This window comes from Cavia porcellus, unplaced genomic scaffold (genome assembly GCF_034190915.1).
Source record: "Cavia porcellus strain 051 isolate PalLab524CR breed Dunkin Hartley unplaced genomic scaffold, mCavPor4.1 scaffold_1, whole genome shotgun sequence".
Taxonomy (NCBI): Eukaryota; Metazoa; Chordata; class Mammalia; order Rodentia; family Caviidae; genus Cavia; species Cavia porcellus.
Window position 1 is genome coordinate 133,117,814 of NW_026947484.1, and position 20,269 is coordinate 133,138,082.

The 20,269-nt window shown below is 42.5% G+C and overlaps 1 pseudogene; it reads left to right on the plus strand.

Annotated features, from left to right (window-relative positions):
• Positions 1–15,588, plus strand: part of LOC100727354 (mortality factor 4-like protein 1) — a 57,842-nt pseudogene extending 42,254 nt beyond the window's left edge.
• The last annotated feature ends 4,681 nt before the right edge of the window (positions 15,589–20,269 follow it).

The window sequence follows — 20,269 nt, forward strand, 5'->3', positions numbered from 1 at the left end:
TGTCCCGAAGCCTCTACCGGTCCGCTCTCCGCGGCTCCTTGCGTGCTTCTCCCTACAGTCTGTCCCGAAGCCTCTACCGGTCCGCTCTCCGCGGCTCCTTGCGTGCTTCTCCCTACAGTCTGTCCCGAAGCCTCTACCGGTCCGCTCTCCGCGGCTCCTTGCGTGCTTCTCCCTACAGTCTGTCCCGAAGCCTCTACCGGTCCGCTCTCCGCGGCTCCTTGCGTGCTTCTTCTGCTTCTTCTGCTTCTTCTTTTTCTTCCTTCGTGGCGGGAGAGGCACTCACTTTTATAGGGTTACAGTGGCCAATCAGTTCAAAGTGCGCGATGCGGGCTGATTGGCTAACATCAGTTGTTGCTAGGCAGACTATCTTACAGGGCGGGTTGTTTACCAAGCAGGAAGCAGGAGATCTTACAGGGCGGGTTGTTTACCAAGCAGGAAGCAGGAGATAAGCGCCATCTTAGCACACTCGATGGGAGGGGTAATCTAGCTCAGGCTTTGCTCTTTCCTACAGGCCTCACATCCGCCAAGTAAGGCGACCGGGCTCGGGGCTGCGGCTCCCAACATCAGCCTGCCCCACCCTACCCCTACCCAGCCACACCAGCACTCCCTAAGCACCTAATCCTTGTCTCAAATCCCTTTCTTCCTGAAACACTTTGGCTCCTATCTTCTAGCAGAACTCTGCTGATACACAACTATTATTACCTGTACTTTGCACATGATGAAACTGAGTCACAAAGCGACTCAGCCAGTGAGTGGAATCAGGCTCTGAACCCAGAATTTTCTGAGTCCAGGACCCACTCCATGTACTCACTGCCTCAGGGAACATGTGCTACTGGAACCCAGGAAAGGGAGGGGTTCTGTGATCATGGCTAGGTGCTAAGCTGTCCAAAAAATTGGTCCTGAGGTGCCTTCTTGAGCATCACTGTCACTCAACTTCCGCAGGGAAGTCCAGGGATGGGGAAGGCCTGGATAGCACCAGTGGGGCAGCCATTATGCCTGGGAGAGAGGTCAAGGTCTGCTGACTTAGATAAGCTGTGTCAGTGGTCACTGCAAAAGGGAGAGATAAGGTGAAGCAGGTGTCACCAGGCCTGTGGGTCAGGAGCCTACCTACTTGGGTGGCATGTTTGGTCTCCTCAGCAACCCAACACTGACTGAGGCTGGGGGGGCGGGTAATGGCAGAGACTGAACTTACCCTCCCCTGAAGGTGTACTTCACATCACCAAGTGGGATATACAGGAACCATTGAGGTCAGTACCCATCAACATTAAATAAATCTGCCTCCAAATCCTGGGTGATGTTTCAGTGTTTCTGTTTGCATCTGGTGTGTTGGTCAGGAAGACCATCCTGACCTCTCTGGTTGCAGATGGAGTAAGGACCTCTCCCAGTCCAGATGGGAGAGGCAATGTTTTCACCTGAGTATCTGTTGAATGACTGTGGCAGTATAACACATGGTGAAAGCAATGGAACATTCTATTTGGGTTCCATAGTGAGGAGGTGGATTTTCTCTTGAACTATAGTGTTTGATTGATTCAGTTCTGTGGACATGTCTAAGGACAGATTGGAGAACCTACCAAAGCTTCCCCGTCGTCTAGATGGTCCTGACATTGCCCAGAGGCAAGTGGCCAGGTGGATATCTGAATGGTATCTCTCTTAGGGCTACCACCCTTTTTCTGTTGCACCACCTTTCAAGAGTGCACAGCAGATACACAGGGAGTCAGAACTGGGAACTAATTAGTCAAACCCACAGTCCTTGACTATAGGCCTAAAAATTTTACAAAGCACTTTTCTGATAATTATGGAGTTAAAATAAAATCAAACTGCTTCTCCACGAGCCTGAACAAAACCTGAGAATTCAGTCTTGGCAGATGCCGCTGCAGCTCTCACTGGGCCAACTCTCCAGCCAACAGGAAGAAACAAAGCAACCCAACCAAGCACTTCTCAAAGACATCAAAGAAGGATGCAAAAAGCCCATTGATATGTCAAAAGTTACTGTTATTGCTCAGAATCCTGATAAAGCCCTCCAGAATTTTATGAGATTCTATAAAGCCTACATGGTCTACACACCATTGACCCTAAGGTCCTTGAAAATCTACAGATGATAAATGCAACTTTCATTGAACAAAAACCATCTGCTACCACAAGAAAAATAATCTGATAGAAGACCATACCCTCTGGCCAAAGACCAATATGAGTTATAAGGACTATGGTCACCAAAAAGTTATTGCCCCTTCAGATTAAAAGATAAGGACTCTCAAAAGCTTCAACCTGGATCAAATGACAACCTTTTTTTTTTTTTCTTTTCTGTCTTTTTTGAGACAGGGTCTCACTATACAGTTCAGTGTGGCCTTGAGCTCACTGTGCAGCCCAGCTGGTCTGGAACTCACAACAATCCTCCTGCCTCAGTCTCCTGAGTGCTGGGATTACAGACATGCCCACCACACCTGGCTGACAACACTTTCATTGGTCTGACAGGCTCAGACTAGGCCAGACCAGACTTCCTTTTTCAGCCAAGTCACTGAGTCCACAGTCCCACATCCACACTTGGGGCCAACCTATGATGAGACTCTTTCCTCTCACCTCTTTTGCCAGGCACAAACTTGTAGCCTGGAAAGACATCTCACCCAACATGAATTCCTGTCACCATGCCAGTCAGCCTCCCTCTCATATCCTTGCTTCCATTTACTCTTAATGTTCCCTAAGAGAAAAAATGATGCCTACATCATCTTGAGGCAAGATAGTCATAATCTTGAAATTCTGAAAACTCTTCTCTCAGAGGTATGAGCTGAAGACACCTCCAGGTTTGGCCATCAACCATGCTCCAATATCCTATGTCATGGGGAGCACAAACAGATATTCAGCCACACATTAGCCACTTAAAGCAGCTAAGGATTCTGATAGACTGTTAAGTCACGTTGGAACACTTCTCTCCTTCTGATAAAAATGCCCAATGGGGATAAATGGCCAGTGCAAAGTCTCCATGCCATCAACAAAGCCATACACCCTTCTTGGACTGCTAACCCCAGATGCCACCTAGTTTACACATTTAGATTTAAAAGATGCCTTCTTCTGCTTGTGGGTTGCTCCTATAAATCAACCCTGTTGCCTTTGACTGGAAAGATCCTGAGACAGAATAAAAAAGTCCAGTTTACTTGGATCCAAATGCCACAAGGGTTTAAGAACTCTACCACTCTTTTCAGGGCGGCTCTAGCAACAGATTTAGCAAAGCCTGGTGGCACCTTTTCTTTGGGACAGCCTGTTTCTCTTCCAGATCCACAATCACATTTTCTGCTTGCTGTCATAGTCCCCTGAGAAAAGAATGAGGCTTCAAAACCACAAAATGGTTATAGACTGTCAAACTCCTAAGATATACCTCTTCTGCCTATAAAGAAACCTAGTGAGTAATATTACCTAGTTCAAGATCTCCACTCTATCGGTGCCATTGCAGTTGCCCTCCATCCTGCAGTCCCAAGCCTATACATTGCCAATGTCTTCTGCCACTCATGGCCTGCTAATACACCTGCCTGGATTTAAAGAATACCTTTTTCTGCCTTTGTTGGCTCCTGTCAACCAGACCCTTGTCAGCCTTAAATGGAAAGACCCAGGTCTGAACTCAAAAACCAACTGACTTGTACTCAACTTTTCAGAGGTCCAAAAACTTGTTTACCCTCTTTGGAAAAGCCCTCACAACTGACCCTGCTAATTTCCTAGCATAAAATATGACTGCACTTTTGACTAATGACACCCAAGCTGCCTGCTGGAAAGAAACAATATCTTCAATACCTGGAAGTAACTGGCTTCAAGGTATCTTGGGACAAGGCACAAATCGGCCAACAAAAAGTCAGATATCTGGAATTATGCTTTTAAAGTGGAACCTAAAAAAAAAACCTTCAATGACATTAAAAGGCCCTTTCTTCTTCTTCTTTTTTTTTTTTTTTTTTTTTTTTGTCTTTTTCTTTTTTATCAGTACCGGGGATCGAACTGACAACTGCCTGCTTGCAAGGCAGGCGCTTATGCCGCTGAGCTAAATCCCCAGCCCCAAAAGGCCCTTTCTATACCCCCAGCTTTGTGCAAATACTTGGATCCAGTTGCTAAGGGCTACCCCTCCTCCTTGCCTCTGTGCTCTAAAAGTCACTGTCCTTCTGATCAAAAGACTGACAAGCTCATGTTAGGCCAACTGTCCAGGTGCCATATGCTGTATCGGACCTCCTGTCCATACAAATAACTGTCATTCCAACATCTGGGTCACCCAATACCAAGAACTCTTATGAAAGAATCCTCACCTGGCTCTTGTGGCAATAAACCACTCAATCCTGCCACATACCTGACCCCCAGGCTGGGCCCACTAGACCATGACTGCCTGGCACTAACTGACAAACTATTCTTAAGCAGACCAGATTAAAAAATGAACCCCCTGACAGATGCTAAATACATCTTGTATACAGATAGATATAGCTATTAGGAATGTAGTCCAACAGGCTAGATATTCTTTGGTCACCTTAGAAAAGCAATTTTGGCCAACCTATCCTGCAGGGATAGACTATGGACCTTGCTGGGTGTGGTGGCACACACCTGTAATCCCAGCACATGAGAGGCTGAGATAGGAGGATCAATCTGAGTTCAAAACCAGCTTGAGCTACATAGTTCAAAGCCAACCTGAACCACATAGCAAGACCCTGTCTCAATAAATAAATAAATGAACAAACAAAGTATGGATCCTTATGTAGGCCCTCAATTGGTCTGAAAATGAAAGAGTCTACATCTTCCTGCTGCTGTTTGGAAACCCATCAAAACAATAAAATATCCTGAGCCACAAAGGAAAAAGCCATAACATCCCAAGGCTGGCCAGCAACTGCTGTCTTCCAGTGATGCCAAACCTGCACTCAAAACAACTGGTCCAGAGTCCTAAGTCCCCTCTGGGGATCCAATTGACTAAAGCATCACCCTTTAAAAAAAAAAAGTAAAGCCGTATAAGGGCTACAGATATCTATGGTACTTATATGTACCTACTCAGGCTGGCTCAAGATATCCCCTACCTGCACTGAGAAGGTAACAAAAGTTTGTATGGTGTTGCAGTGAGAAATCATCCTGAGATATGGCCTATCTTTGATTAATGGCAAAAATAAGAAAATAAAAGTATAACCATACAGGAACAGCTTGTAACCAGCTGCATAAAAATTCAGCTAAAATGCCAGGCATACCTGTAGATACCCCTGTACACACGTATACATACACACAGATACATCATAATTACATCTAGACCTCTTAAACTTCAGAAATCCAGCCTTAGATCTATCATTCCAGAGTTAATGGATCTATCATTCCAGCCATCTGAATGATAGCTGGAGAGTTTACCTGGACAGACAGCTCCTCTGAAGCTCACTCTGAAGAGATGATGCACTCAAAGCCCTGCTCTGGTCACTCTGGATGCTGACCAGTCCACACATAGTTGAAACCTAAGGACACCATTCACAGGACTGCTCCATCCCTCAATGCATTACTCCCCTTGATTTTTGTGTTTTTTCAGGCTGCCTTCCCCAATCCTTGTTCCCACTTTAGCTTGCGTGTATTGTATTGTTCAACTTGATTTTTACACTGGTCTCCTGCTAGCTGTTCTTTTTGCCTTCATTCTATGGACAGTTGCCCTGAGAGGATGGAACACAACCAGTAAGGCCTTTCCCCTTATTCTACAATACACCGAGATTTGATGAGCATCCAAGACACACTGAACACTCCTAGATCAGATTAACTGCTTCACTCCCTTGCCAGAGTAGTGTTACATAAGAGACAGACCTAAATCACATCTCTTCCTAAAAGCAACTTGGGGAGAGACTCTCTAATAAGAAAAACAAACCAGAAACTCCTGGTAGAAAACTTTCCAATCTTGGAAACCTTGGTCAGGGCCCATCGTAGGACCACTGACAGCCCTACTGCTACTGCTTCTAGTTGAGCATTGTATAATTAATTGACTCACCCAGTTTATCTCAGAAAATCACATATAATGTGCCCAGCAAAGATTTGCCAGAAAATTAAAAGAGGGGAGAAATGTAGCAGAAAATACCCGCACCCAGCCAGTATACTTCGATTTCTATTAGTTGCCCAGGTAACAGTTCCTGTTACTCCTGATGGCCAGTCACTGTGATGTATAGCTGGTCATTATGTTGCATATTGTAAGAACCAATCAATAACCAGCAAACACTTCTGTATATCCTTCTTGCTTATCCCATATGTGCCCCAGACTACTAAGGATCAGGGCAGAACATTTTTTCTTGAGGTCAGTGTCCATCAACCTTAAATAAATCTGCTTCCAAATCCTGGGTGTTTCTGTTTTCCATTGCGAAAACAGAGTACTTTCACACTCTTCAAAATTGTATTGTGCTTATTATCAGTGAGACTCAGAGACCTTAACTCCTGAGATGAGGCTGTTCATCTTGTGGTGTGCTGCCCCATCATGGCTTACTGCAGTCATACCTGTTAGATCACATGCTGCATTTTGCTCACTGCCACAGTCTTCTTACCCAGCAGTCAGGGACATGGGAGAGTCTCTCCAAAATACCATTTGGATGAAAGAATAAAGCCTAATTCTATATTTACTACCATATCCCAAAGCTTGTTTCTTTATAACTTATTTTTCTAACTTCCCCACTATCAATGGAGTCCATGAAATGCAACCAGTTGTACTATGCTCCTGCTGAGCCCTCTCTACCTAGAACTGCTTAGAACTGTACATGTGGAGTGTGAAAAAGACTTCTCTCAACCAACATCATCACCCTGTCTTTTATGACATACAGTACTGTTTCCCAGTGCCACTATTCAGATGGGAAAAAAGCCTTAGAACAACAACGAGACTGGGAGATGGGTGATCAGTGAGCTTCTGGGATCCCAAGCTAAACCTTCATTTGTAGCTGAGCTAACTGACACTGTACAGGAACACTGTCTCCAAGAGTCCTACCTTGGAAAAGAGGCCTTGACAGCTAGCCCACAGGTCCTGCAGTCCAGCAACTGTAGTACAGCCTCAGCAAGATCAGGCCTGGAGAGCCAGGTGTGGCCTGTAATCTCAGCACTCAGGAAGCTGAGGCAGGAGGACTGCCAAGTTTGAGGCCAGTCTGAAGCACACAGTGAGTTCAAGACAGACATGGAGGACATAGTGAGACACTGTCTCAAAAACTCAAAACCAAACCAAAACAACAACAAAAAATCACAGCTGGAGATCACAGCTTAGGTGCCACACCAAGGTTATCTCTCCCTCACCACAGTACAACTTTGAAGCAGCAGAAAAAATAAACTTATCAGTAGCTTCATTTTCTTTTTCTTTTTTTTTTTTTAAAGCCAGTCAAATTTAGCTGTGGGGGGGTATACTAACTTTAGTGACACTAATGTTAATAAGTTCTGATAACCCACTGCCATCCAACCAGCCAGTAGCTTCATTTTCTTAAGAGATAAATGTCTCTTAGCGGAAGTCTTCTCTTTCAAACCTAATCGTGTGTCTTCCATTATTAATAAGGAAATAATCACATTCACATTAAGTAAAACTGAAATATAAGAAAAAAGTCACCATCTCAACATAATCATGTTTGTGTTACTGGGTTTGGGTCCTGGAGTCTCCTTCTGGAGGGGGTTTCTAGGTTCTTTCTAGCCTAAGCAAAGAATTGATCAAGACAAGCACAAACGGTAGCAAGTTTTATTAAAGGTGGGAAGAGGGGGCTGGGGGTTTAGCTCAGCGGCAAAAGTGCCTGCCTTACAAGTGTGTGGTCATGAGTTTGATCCCTGGTACCAATAAAAAGGAAAAATAAAATTAAAAAAAAAGGTGGGAAGAGAAACAGGCCCTGAAGAGTAAGTTTGGGCCAAGCAAAAGTAGGAAAAGAAGTGTACTCTACAGTGTGAGGACAAGACACCACGGAAGAGAGAACACAAGCGAAAACTCACTGTGGACTGTCCCCTTTGTATTACCCTCTCCTGAGGTCCAGGCCATCCTATTAAAAACCTGCTCAAGTTCTCACTGGAAGTCCTTGTGCAGGGCTTTGGGAACTTTTCTGCCCAAGTGCTCCAGAATCTTGTAGTTAACAGGTTATACCTACTTCTCCAGCCAGCTTTGCCATGCCCTGATTCCCTGTCTCTTTTGGAATTCTGTTTATATTCCTTGCCCTTTGACCCTGAGAGTGTACTATATACATTGATCTAATTGGTCAGTGTTCTGTTTTTTCATTTACTAATATTTTGGCTTTAATATAAGGATCTTTCTTTACTATTAAATTTTGTAACTATTTAAATTCATTATCACATATTTAGGGATTTTAAAATATCTTATTCTTTACACTATCAGATATGCAACAGTCACCTAGAGAGGTTTTTTTTGTTTTTTTTTCTAACGGGTACCAGGGATTGAACTCACTGACTGCCTGCTTGAAAGGCAGGTTCTTACGCCACTGAGCTAAATCCCCAGCCCCACCTAGAGAGTTTAAAAGGCAAAAACTCAAGGCACTTAATATTTTTAATATCCTTTATTAGGATTTAAAAACAAAGCTTCATTAAAAATATGACACATGAAAAAACAGACAACATCATTAGTCATCTGAAAAATAAAAAATTAAGTCACACTTTGCACCTCCACCAAAGGTAGATTTACAAAGACTGACAATACTAACTGCTGACAAAATGCACAACACGAATTCTATACACTCCGGGGCGGGAGGGTGTTTACAAAATTACAGCTTGGTAGTTTCTTACAAGGCAAAACATGTACTTGGCATATGATGCGGCAATTATGATCCTAATATTTGCCCAAAAGAACAATAAAGACCTCTGTTTACAGCAGTGTTATGCATAGTAGCCCAAGACTGGAAACAGCCCAAACACCCTGCTGGTGAATGGTTCAACAAATCATGGTACATCTGTAATACAGAGCAAGGAACTATTGATAGATGCAACACAGATGAAGCATGGCACAGTCTGTTACCTGAAAAAAGCCAGGCACAAAGCTGCCTCTGAACTGTTTTTATCACAACACTCCTGCTACTGAGATAGGATAGAAGAAATAAAAAAGAGATAGGATAGGTAGAAAGGGAACAAGGAAATCAAGAATTAAAAATTACACTTTAAGAAAAACCGCAGCATTGGGACACAAGCCCAGTTTATTTATTTTTCTTTCTCTTCTCCCAGAACACAGTAAATCTGGGCAATTTCCTTTCACATACAAATGAACAACCTTCTTAGGATTTCCCATGTTAGTGGAGTATTATTTAGATATGGGGGTGCCATCTTCTCCTACCCACTAATTAAGACTAAGACTAAATAGATCCGTGATGGCAAACCTTTAGAGCTTTCAGTGATACAAACAGTCTGCTTGGGGCCACAGGTTGGCCACCACTGCTATAAATGATCAAATCCCACAGATTTCCACTACTCAAAACACAAAGATTCCCAGTTCCCAACTACAGTGTGTTTTTTTCCCTGAGCTCCCACACTCTGCCCCTTACCAACTTGTCCTGAAAATTCTTTCTTCATGGTGAGTTAGCAAATCCACAAATTTATTCCACAGAAACAGTGGGTAAAGTTCTTTATTTCAGCCCCAGAGACTACCAGGCCAGCCCAGTGATAATATAGCAGCCTCTCAGTTCACGAATTTCATTTATTCTACGATTTTGGAAATGAGGGCCACGATTGTATTTGTCACGTGGTGCAGCATTTGAAAAAACCCAAACTTTTGCCAAACCCTTCTGTTTGCAAACAAAACGTTCAAGAACAGAAGCACCACTGTACTAGACAGGTGTATTCTTATTCCTGTCAACAGTCCTGCAAATCTCGACACCCACTGGTATCACCAGACTCTATTACTAATTACCCCAGTTAGTGTCAGACTCCACATGTTTAAAAGCTTGATCCTAGGACAGGATAAAGGACATAAATACAGGTAAAAAGGAAACAAAGAAAATAGTAATTTTTAAATTGTAGGGGTTTTTTTTGTTTTTTTGTTTTTTTTTTTTTTTGGTACCAGGGATTGAACTCATGACCTTGTGCTTGCCAGGCAGGCGCTTATGCTGCTGAGCTAAATCCACAGCCCTAAACTGTAGTTTTAAGAAAACTGCTGCTTTAAGACATAATAAAGTTCCTAAGGTTACAATGACTTTTTCCTTTTCATAAAACTCCCTTAAAAAAAAAAAAAATCTAAGGGTCTCCCAAAAAGCCTGTAAAATGGACCACTCCTTGCCTTTCACAGGTTCACTTATAAATGGATCTTCATAAGTTCCACAGATTTCCCCACCCAAAACATGCAAATCAGACTACAGTGGGCCTCACCCTTCGAGAGCCCACACTCCCTTGTGGGTGTGTACTTGTTAAGCTCTGCTTAATAAACCTGTCTACGCCTCTCATTAACATGTCCTGAAATGCTTTTGAGAGACGTCAAAGACTTATTCCATAGATGGGTAAAGTGAGGTCTCCATCTGCTCTTTGAGGGAGACCTCCCTAAATCCCATTCCATGACAGTCCCACAACACTGTCCTCATTTCAGTCCTAAATAGTCCCTGAAGTTGACCAACTGGCTGTAAACTGGACATTTCCATAACCGCTTCTTCAATTCCAATAACAACTCATAGGGAAAACACTTTACTTTTATTCAGTGGTTTATGATAAAAGCACACAATTCAGGATTAGCCAGTTGCCCTTACACAGGGCGAAGAGGGCCTGGAGGAGTCATGCTCTTTCCTGGCACGCTACCTGCTGTATTTCTGTGTTCCTTAACCCTGAGGCTTTCTAAACCTTGTTTTATGAGGGGTTTTTTTTTGCAAGTTTTATCACATAAGCATAGTTGATTAAATTACTGGTCTTGGTGGTTCAGTCAACCACCAGCCCTCTCCCCTCCTCAGAGCTCAGAGAGCGGAAACGAAGTTTCCATGCTCTAGCAAATGGCTGGTGTTTCTGGAGACCAGCCTGCAGCACGTGAAGTTTCCTATCCTCAGGCCCCAGGCATGAGTCATCTCACTAGCATGAAAAAGATGCTCTTATCACCCTGGAGACTCAAGGACTTTACAGCTGTATGCCAGGAAATGGGAACTAAGACCAAATATTTATTTACTTTTATGCCACAGCTATATACATGTGATTTCATTTATTCCGTTTTGCAAAAGGCAAAACTAGAGAGGACAGAAATCAAGTCAGTAGGTGGAGAAAGGACCGCAAAAAGCAGGATGATCTATTTCAGCTTTTGAAACAGTCTATGTTAGGGTGATAGTAATTTGACTGAATATTTTTATCAAATTCATTAAACTTTACTCAAAAACATTAAGTTTTATTATTGGTAAAGTGTGCATTATCAACCTATTTCAAATAAAAGCTATTTCTCTCATCTTTTACAAATCACCTTCCCTCAAACAATATGATAAATCTATTTTAGTGGAGAAATGAAATAAAAGTTCCATCAATGAACACCTGGTACGATTTCCATACAAACCTCCAGTCTCCCCAAGGCACTGCTGGTAGACACAGAATGTTTCTAGTATTAGTCAAAAGCTTCTCTTCTTATCCACGCTTTCAGACAGAATGCTTCTCGTAAGCTTTGTTTTTGTTTTGTTTTTCCCACAAGTCGATAATTGATGCTCATGCTGATGAAAAGATACATGCCTGAAAAAACAAGGATTCCACCACATGCCCAGTATGCATATTTATAGTCTCCATATATGACCGGCGCAGCCCCCCAATGAGACAGAGGGCGCTCTTGTTGGTAACAGGTAACTGCCTTTTTATTGTTGCGGGTTCTGGCTTATATATTCAGCCGTGACCAATCACAGGCTGCCACAAGGAGGCAGGGTTGGGATGGGACGCGGGCTCTGGCCAATATACCCAGCTGTGGCCAATCAGAGGTTGCCACAGAGTCAGCATGGGGTGAATACGAAGTGAGCACGAGGTGCACATGCGGTGGCTAATTTGGAGAGGGACGTAGCACATTGCGGAAGCTGGCATGGTCCTTAGTTCCGGGTGGGGTATGGTATGTTGAGCGCCTGCGCCCAACATCTCCCCCTTTCTTTATAACTGACGCAGGGTCTCCAGAGGTTGGCGCCCCTCGTGAGGCGTCATGCTGCGTAGTCATGACGGTACCTCACTACCCATTGGTGCTCTTTTGGAGGGGGCAGGAAATCTGTTTTATGAGCCCAACCCGCATGCTCGCCGACATGGAGACCGGGGCACCTCCTGGCCAAGGACAGCGCCCCCTGCGATGCTTTGCTCCACACCTGCGTCACAGCATGGCGAGCCATGCTGCCGGGCTTTGACCGGATTCCACAGCCAGCAATGCTTGTTTGATAATTACTTTGTCCCTATTCCTTTGTCTGCGAATCCGACAGAGCAGAAGTAGACTGCCGAATGTGGCAAGTGTAGCCATGGCAGCCAGAGCCCCTATTCCTGCCTATTTCTTTTATTGCGCACGAGCTGGATCACAGGAAACTCGTCTGGGTCTGCCATAACTGGAATCAGTACGAACTGGGGTACCTGCATAACGACAGCTGAAAGTGTACTGTTATCCCAACATTGTGACACATAACAGGTTGCGATGGAGCAATTTAGAAAAATCATATTTGTGGTGGCTTCAAACAACAGAAAAAGGTAGGGAGCTTGCAGGCAGACTGGGGTTTTTGTGATATTGAAGACCTTTTGAGACTTGTAGGTGGAGGGTGTGAAGGAATCGTTGCTCCTTACCCATGAAACATTGCTATGAAAAACACGGACTGGGGATAAGCCTGCCACAAGAATGCTTCATTCCCTTTTCTAAGACAAATATGGTTGTCCCTCCCAACAAACCCAAAGAAACCATACAATAATTTTCATCTGTCTCTAATTAGGCCACCATCCATCCAACCAGATGAGGTTTATTCCCTATTCTAACCACAAAAGCTTCCAAGCATCCACCTCATCACAAGAGCTCTCACAGGTGACTCTAGCAACAGCTGCCATGACTGAGGCAATGAATCTTCGTTTCCAACTCAGTTGCAAGGACAAACTGCAGGTTCCATGCTATTGTCGAGTCATACAGCAGCTTTCTAAGATTAAAGCGTTAATTCAGAAGAAATCAGATTTTCCTGTGGAATTTAAATAGTCTTTAGTCTTAAGCAGGGAAGGACAAGCAGCTGGCTTCAGGCACTTTCTGCCTGGACAGGTGTTTCTCTGTAACAAGAGATTTTAGGATTCTGAGGGAAGGTGAAGTCAGAAATTGCTCCCAGTCGATCCCCAAGCTTGCTCTTAACATAACCCATGTGTTTCTTGTGAAGAAAACTTCAGAGTGGGATTACTCCCTGAGCCATTGTAGCTAGAGCTCGGGGTCCTGTTGGCGGGAACCAGGCCCTCCACGGTAACCATGAGGGTGGTAATATTCATGGAGTTATTTTCAGTCCCTTTTCTCTCAGGAAGTCGCTCAAAGCAATTAACAGCGGCTGACTAGCAGTGTTACCCATCTTAAGATAGATTTTTCTTTTCTTTTTTTTTTCTTCTTTTTTTTTTCTCTTTAGGGGACAACTTAATCCCTGCGCCCCTTCACGGCGCCCCCAAAACTGGCCTCTTTACGGCCCCTGAACTCTCTTTACGAGTTCCTCAATCCTGCCTTTTACGGCTCCCGGAACTCTCTTTACGAGCTCCTCAATCCCTTGCGAGGCGTCGGCCCAAGGTTGCCTATAAGCCCCCGCCATCCGGCCCGGCAGCCCCCGCTGCCTGTTGTATAGTACCCGCTACCAACATTGAGCAGTTTAACCTGTCAGCCCCCGCCCGCCGCGTAGCCCCCGCTATTGGCGCTTGACGGTTTTACCTGTTGACGCTCTGTTCCATCGGAGAGAGAGAGGTTCCCCGTACGGGCCACCAGTTGACTGGCGCAGCCCCCCAATGAGACAGAGGATGCTCTTGTTGGTAACAGGTAACTGCTTTTTATTGTTGCGAGCTCTGGCTTATATATTCAGCCGTGACCAATCACAGGCTGCCACAAGGAGGCAGGGTTGGGATGAGACGCAGGCTCTGGCTAATATACCCTGCTGTGGTCAATCAGGGGTTGCCACAGAGTCAGCACGGGGCGAATACGGAGTGAGCACGAGGTGCGCATGGGGTGGCTAATTTGGAGAGGGACGTAGTGCATTGCGGAAGCTGGCATGGTCCTTAGTCCCGGGTGGGGTATGGTATGTTAAGCGCCTGCACCCAACACATATATATCACTGAGACAACCTACAAGATATTAAAAACAAAACCCTGCAGGTAAAAGTGAATAACGATACCCCTTCCCACACAAAGCTTAAGGATCCACTTAAAACAATCATCCAAAAGCCCAGAAGTGACCAATCAATATAAAAAGCAATTGCTAAAGATTATCTGATCTTTTATTTGTGTTACCTACTGCTTTTTGATGGACAACCTATCCTTATTTTTACTAACTTGAAAATAATCAACTCTTGGTAAATTTGAATTCGGAGCAACTTAAGAGATTATCTGTAATTCTCTCAATACATAATGGGAAAACATTACTGTTAAAAAGAGGTTCAGGAGTCTTGTCCAAGGCCCCAGAGCTATTCCAGTTGCCAAGGCCAGAGCTCTTTCCCTCTCAGCACTTCCCAAAGAGCATCCTGTGGACACCAGCCCTGTGCCAGACACATCACAGCAATACTTTGCTATTTTTGTAAGTGCTCAGTCTCCACAAGAGACAACTGTACTATCACTGCCATGGTAAAGATACAAAAATTAAGATACAGAGGCATTTAGTAGTTGTCCAAGGTAAAAGACCTAGTAAGTAAAATATCTTGGCTTGGGGCTGGGGATATAGCTCAGTGGCATAAGCACCTGCCTGGCAAGCGTGAGGTCCTGAGTTTGATTCTTGATGCCAAAAAAAAAAGTCTCTGAGCCCGTATGGTAGCCTACACCTGTAATTCCAGCACTTGGGAGGCTGAGGCAGGAGGACTGCCATGAGCTCAAGGCCAACCTGCAAAATAGCTTGGCTCTAAACCCAGGAGATCTGACTCTGGGGCCTGCACCTATAACTACCATACTACAGAAAATCTCTAATATTTCCCATCTTCTCTTAAAGATTTTGTGAAGTCTGGAAATAAAGAATTCTATTGAAGTTGGTATTTCCAAACCTGTTTATGATAATGAAATTTTTATTATAGTAAAATTTACTAGTATCTCTAGGAATAAAATTTGGAAAACTCTATACTTAATATAACCAATTCAAATGTGGTGCTACGCTGTCAGTCCAGTGAGTCCAGCGGAGGCCAGGAACTGTATTCTTCACCTGGGGGCCAGGCCGTGGCTTCCTGTGGACAAGTGGGTCCAGCGGAGGCAGGGAACGCCGCCCCAGCCTGGGGAACTCTTTTCTTCACCTGGGGACCAGGCTCTGGCTCCCTGTTGGGACGAGTGGGTCTGGCGGAGGTGCAGAATGCTTCTTCACCTGGGGGCCAGGCTCCGGCTCCCTGTTGGATGAGTCCGTCAGAGGCAGGGAACCCCGCCCCAGTCTGGCGAACTCTTTTCTTCGCCTGGGGGCCAGGATCCAGCTTCCTGTCGGTCGAGTGGGTCCAGAAGAGGCGGGGAGCCCCGTGCCAGCCCGACGGAGCTCTCTTCTTCGCCTAGGGACCAGGCCCAGACTTCCTGTCGAGATCAGTGAGTGAGGAGGGGGCAGGGAATTCCGTCCCAGCCTGGCTGACCTCTCTCTCTCACTTGGAACAACACTTGAAGCTGGAAAATATAGAAAAATGACAAAATGAAAGACCAAAATGCAGTCTCAAACATCCAGCCCATCCTAAGAAAGCCTAGGAGTCATGTGCATAGAAGAAAATACATGCCACATAACTGAAATACCTAAAATAATAGTAACTGAAATAATGAAGCAACTCTGGGAAGCCTTAAAGGAATTCAAACTAGAAATAATCTCTCAGGTAAAAGAAGAAATGATAAAAGAAATGAAGGAGATGCTGAACATATCTAAAGAAAACACAGTTAAAAAATTGGAGGAGATAAAAAGATAGAATCCCTGGATGAACAATATAAGAAACAAACAGAATATGTAAAGCAGATGCAAAGAGATATACAGGAAATCAAAAACTCCATCGAAAGCTGTAAAAACCGCTTCAATGAATGTGAAGATAGAATCTCAGACCTCGAAGACAAGATTGCAGCCAGTGAACAGGAAAGGAAAGATCTTTTAAAAATAACAAGAAATCAGGAAATAATTCAACACCTGCAAGATGATGCAAAGAGGAACAACATAAGGTTAATAGGGATAAATGAAAAAGAAGGGAACAACATAAAGGATGTCAAGAGGATATTTAGAGAAGTAATAGCTGAAAATTTCCCAAACATGAGACTGGAAACTCATATCAAGATCAATGAAGCATATAGAACTCCAAATAGCCATAACCAAAATAAAACTACACCCAGACACATAATAATGGCCATCCCAGAAATCAAACAAAAGAATAGAATATTAAAAGCTGTCAGAGAGAAAAGACAGATCACTTATAAAGGAAAACCTATCAGAATCACAGCAGACTTCTCAGCACAAACAATAAAGTCAAGAAGAGCATGGAGTGAAGTATTTCAGATCCTAAAGGAAAATGATTTCCAACCTGGACTGATATACCCTGCAAAACTGTCCTTCAAAATGGATGGAGAAATAAGATACTTCCATGACAAAGAACAGCTGAAAAACTACATGATCACCAAGCCAATCCTGCAAGGAATACTGAAAGACAGCCTAGATACATTTAGGAAAAAACCGCTAAACAAAGCAGACAATTAAACAGAACGGAAAGATAAAGATGCAACAGCAGAAAGATAACATGTCAACAATAAACCAATATATAACAGTTATAACCATTAATGTAAATGGTCTCAATGCACCAATTAAAAAAACAGACTGGCGAATGGATCAAGAAACAAAATCCAACCATATGCTGTCTACAAGAAACCCATCTAACCCAAAAGGATACCCACAGACTGAAAGTCAAAGGATGGAAAACAATACTTCATGCAACAGGAACCCAAAAAAAAGCAGGGGTGGCTATTCTGTTTGCAGACAATGTGAACTTCAAGCCAATAATGATCAAAAGGGATAAAGAAGGTCACTACATACTGGTTAGGGGAAAACTCCAAGAGGAAGAACTAACTATCTTAAATATATATGCGCCAAATTCCAGAGTACCCAGTTATATAAAACAAGTACTAACAGAAATGAAAAACCAAGTTAACAGCAACACAATTCTAACAGTAGATCTTAACACACCATTGACACCAATGGACAGATCAACCAGACAGAAAATCAGCAAAGAAATGAAAAGAACTGAATTGCACCTGTGAACAAATAGACTTAATAGACATATACAGAGTATTCCCACCCAACAACAACAGAATACACATTCTTCTCAGCAGTGCATGGATCATTTTCTAAAACTGACCATATATTAATTCACAAAACATATCTAAATAATTGCAAAAGGGTTGAAATCATCCCTTGCATGCTTTCGGACCATAGCGCTATGAAATTAGAAATTAATAACAAAAGATACTACAAAATTCCCACAAACACATGGAAACTGAATACATACTCTTTAGTAATCAGTGGGTCACAGAGGAAATTAAGGAAGAAATTAAACACTACCTACAAGAAAATGAAAATGCAAATACAACTTACTGGAATCTGTGAGATGCAATGAAAGCCATCCTCAGATGAAAATTTATTGCACTGAGTTCCCACATCAGGAAAACAGAACGAATACAAATAAATCGATGCTACACCTCAAACAGCTAGAAGAAGAGCAAGTCAAGCCCACAGCCAAAAGAAGAGAGGAAATTATAAAAATCAGAGCAGAGGTGCTGGAGATTTAGCTCAGCGGCATAAGCGCCTGCCTTGTAAGCAGGCAGTCGTGAGTTCGATCCCTGGTACCGATAAAAAACAAAAAAACAAAAAAAAAAAGGAAAAAAAATCAGAGCAGAAATCAATGCAATAGAGACTAAGAAAACAATCCAAAGAATCAACGAATCAAAAAGTTGGTTCTTTGAAAGAATAAATAAAATTGATAAGCTCCTAGCCAACCTTATTTTAAAAAGGGAAGAAAAAGCTCAAATTCATGCAATAAGGAATGAAAGAGGAGAAATCACTACAGGCCCTATAGGAATACAGAAAATCATCAACACCTATTTTGAAAACCTCTACTCTTAAAGGTTTGATAACACAGAGGAAATGGACAGATTCCTAGAAGCATACGAAGTACCAAAGCTAGATCATGAAGATGTAAAACTACTGAATAACCCAATTTCTATTAATGAAATCAAAAACGTAATTAAATCCTTACCTACAAAGAAGAGCTCAGGCCCAGACGGATTCACTGCAGAATTCTACAAGAAATACAAAGAAGACCTAATGCCAACACTTCTCAAACTCTTCAATGAAATTGAAAGGGAAGCAATCCTTCCTAAATTGTTCCTAGAAGCAAACATTACTCTAGTACCAAAACCTGAAAAGGACCCAACTGAAAAAGAGAACTATAGACCAATCTCCCTAATGAACACAGATGCAAAAATCCTCAATAAAATATTGGCAAATAGGATGCAGCAAATCATCAAGAAGATCATACACCATGACCAACTGGGATTCATCCCAGGCATGCAGGGATGGTTCAATATACGTAAATCAATAAATGTAATATACCATATCAATAGAGCCAAAAGTAAGAACCACATGATCATTTCTATAGATGCAGAAAAAGCTTTTGATAAGGTCCAACATTAATTCATGATAAGAACCTTGCAGAAAATTGGAATAGATGGTCTTTACCCCAATATAATAAAGCCCGTCTATGACAAACCAACAGCCAATATCATACTAAGTGGCCAAAAATTGAAGGCTTTTACTTTAAAATCAGGCACAAGACAAGGATGTCCCTTATCACCGCTCCTATTTAATATAGTGCTGGAAATACTAGCCACAGCAATTAGACAAGAGAGAGAAATAAAAGGTGTAAAGATAGGAAAAGAAGAAGTTAAGCTATCATTATTTGCAGATGACATGATACTCTATATAGAAGATCTCCAAAACTTCATTGAAAGACTGCTACATATAATAAATAAATCCAGTAATGTAGCTGGATATAAAATCAATACTCAAAAATCAATAGCATTCCTATACACTAACAACAAAGTCACAGAGAGAATAAAAGAAGCCACACCCTTCACACTAGCAACCAAAAAAATAAAATATCTAGGAATTACTCTCATGAAAGAAGTGAGAGACTTGTACAAGGAAAATTATACTACACTGAAAAATGAAATTGAAGATGATCTCAGAAAATGGAAAGACATCCCTTGCTCATGGATAGGAAGACTAAATATTGTGAAAATGGCCATTCTCCCAAAACTTTTTTTTTTCTTTTGGCGACCGCGGCAGGACACAAATCTCCCAAAACTTTTATACAGATTCAATGCAATCCCAATAAAAATACCATCAACATACCTCACAGAACTTGAGAAATCACTCCTAAAATTCATCTGGAGCGAGAAGAGACCTAGAATAGCAAGGACAGTTCTAAGCAGCAAAGGCAAGGCAGGAGGTATCACAATCCCTGACTTGAAGTTATACTACAAAGCAACCGTAGTAAAATCAACATGGTACTGGAACCAAAACAGAGCCGAAGATCAGTGGAATAGAAGATACAACCACAACTACAAACACACTCAACCACCTTATCTTCGATAAAGGGGCCAAATATGTTCACTGGGAGAACGACAGTCTCTTTAATAAATGGTGCTGGAAAAACTGGCTCTCCATATGCCTATCAGCATGTACTAAAATAAAATCTAAATGGATCAAAGATCTAAATATTAAAACAGAAACACTAAATCTATTGGAAGACAAATTGAGTAAAAACCTTGAAGATATAGGAGTAGGTAGAGAATTCATGAATAGGACTCAAACCGCATAGGAAATACTTCCCAGAATCAATAACTGGGATCACCTCTTATTAAAAAGTTTCTGCACATCAAAAGAAATCTCCAGCGTAGTGAAAAGAAAACCCACAAACTGGGAAAAAATCTTAGTGAACTGCCCCTCAGACAAAGGACTTCTGTCTAAAACATACAAAGAATTTAAAAAAAATCAGACCCCCAAAATTCAAAGACCCAATCCAAAAGTGGGCATCTGAGATGAATAAACAATTCTCTGATGAAGAAATACAAAGGGCAAATAAATATATGAAAAAATGTTCATCATCATTATTCATTAGAGAAATGCAAATTAAAACCACACTGAGATTTCATC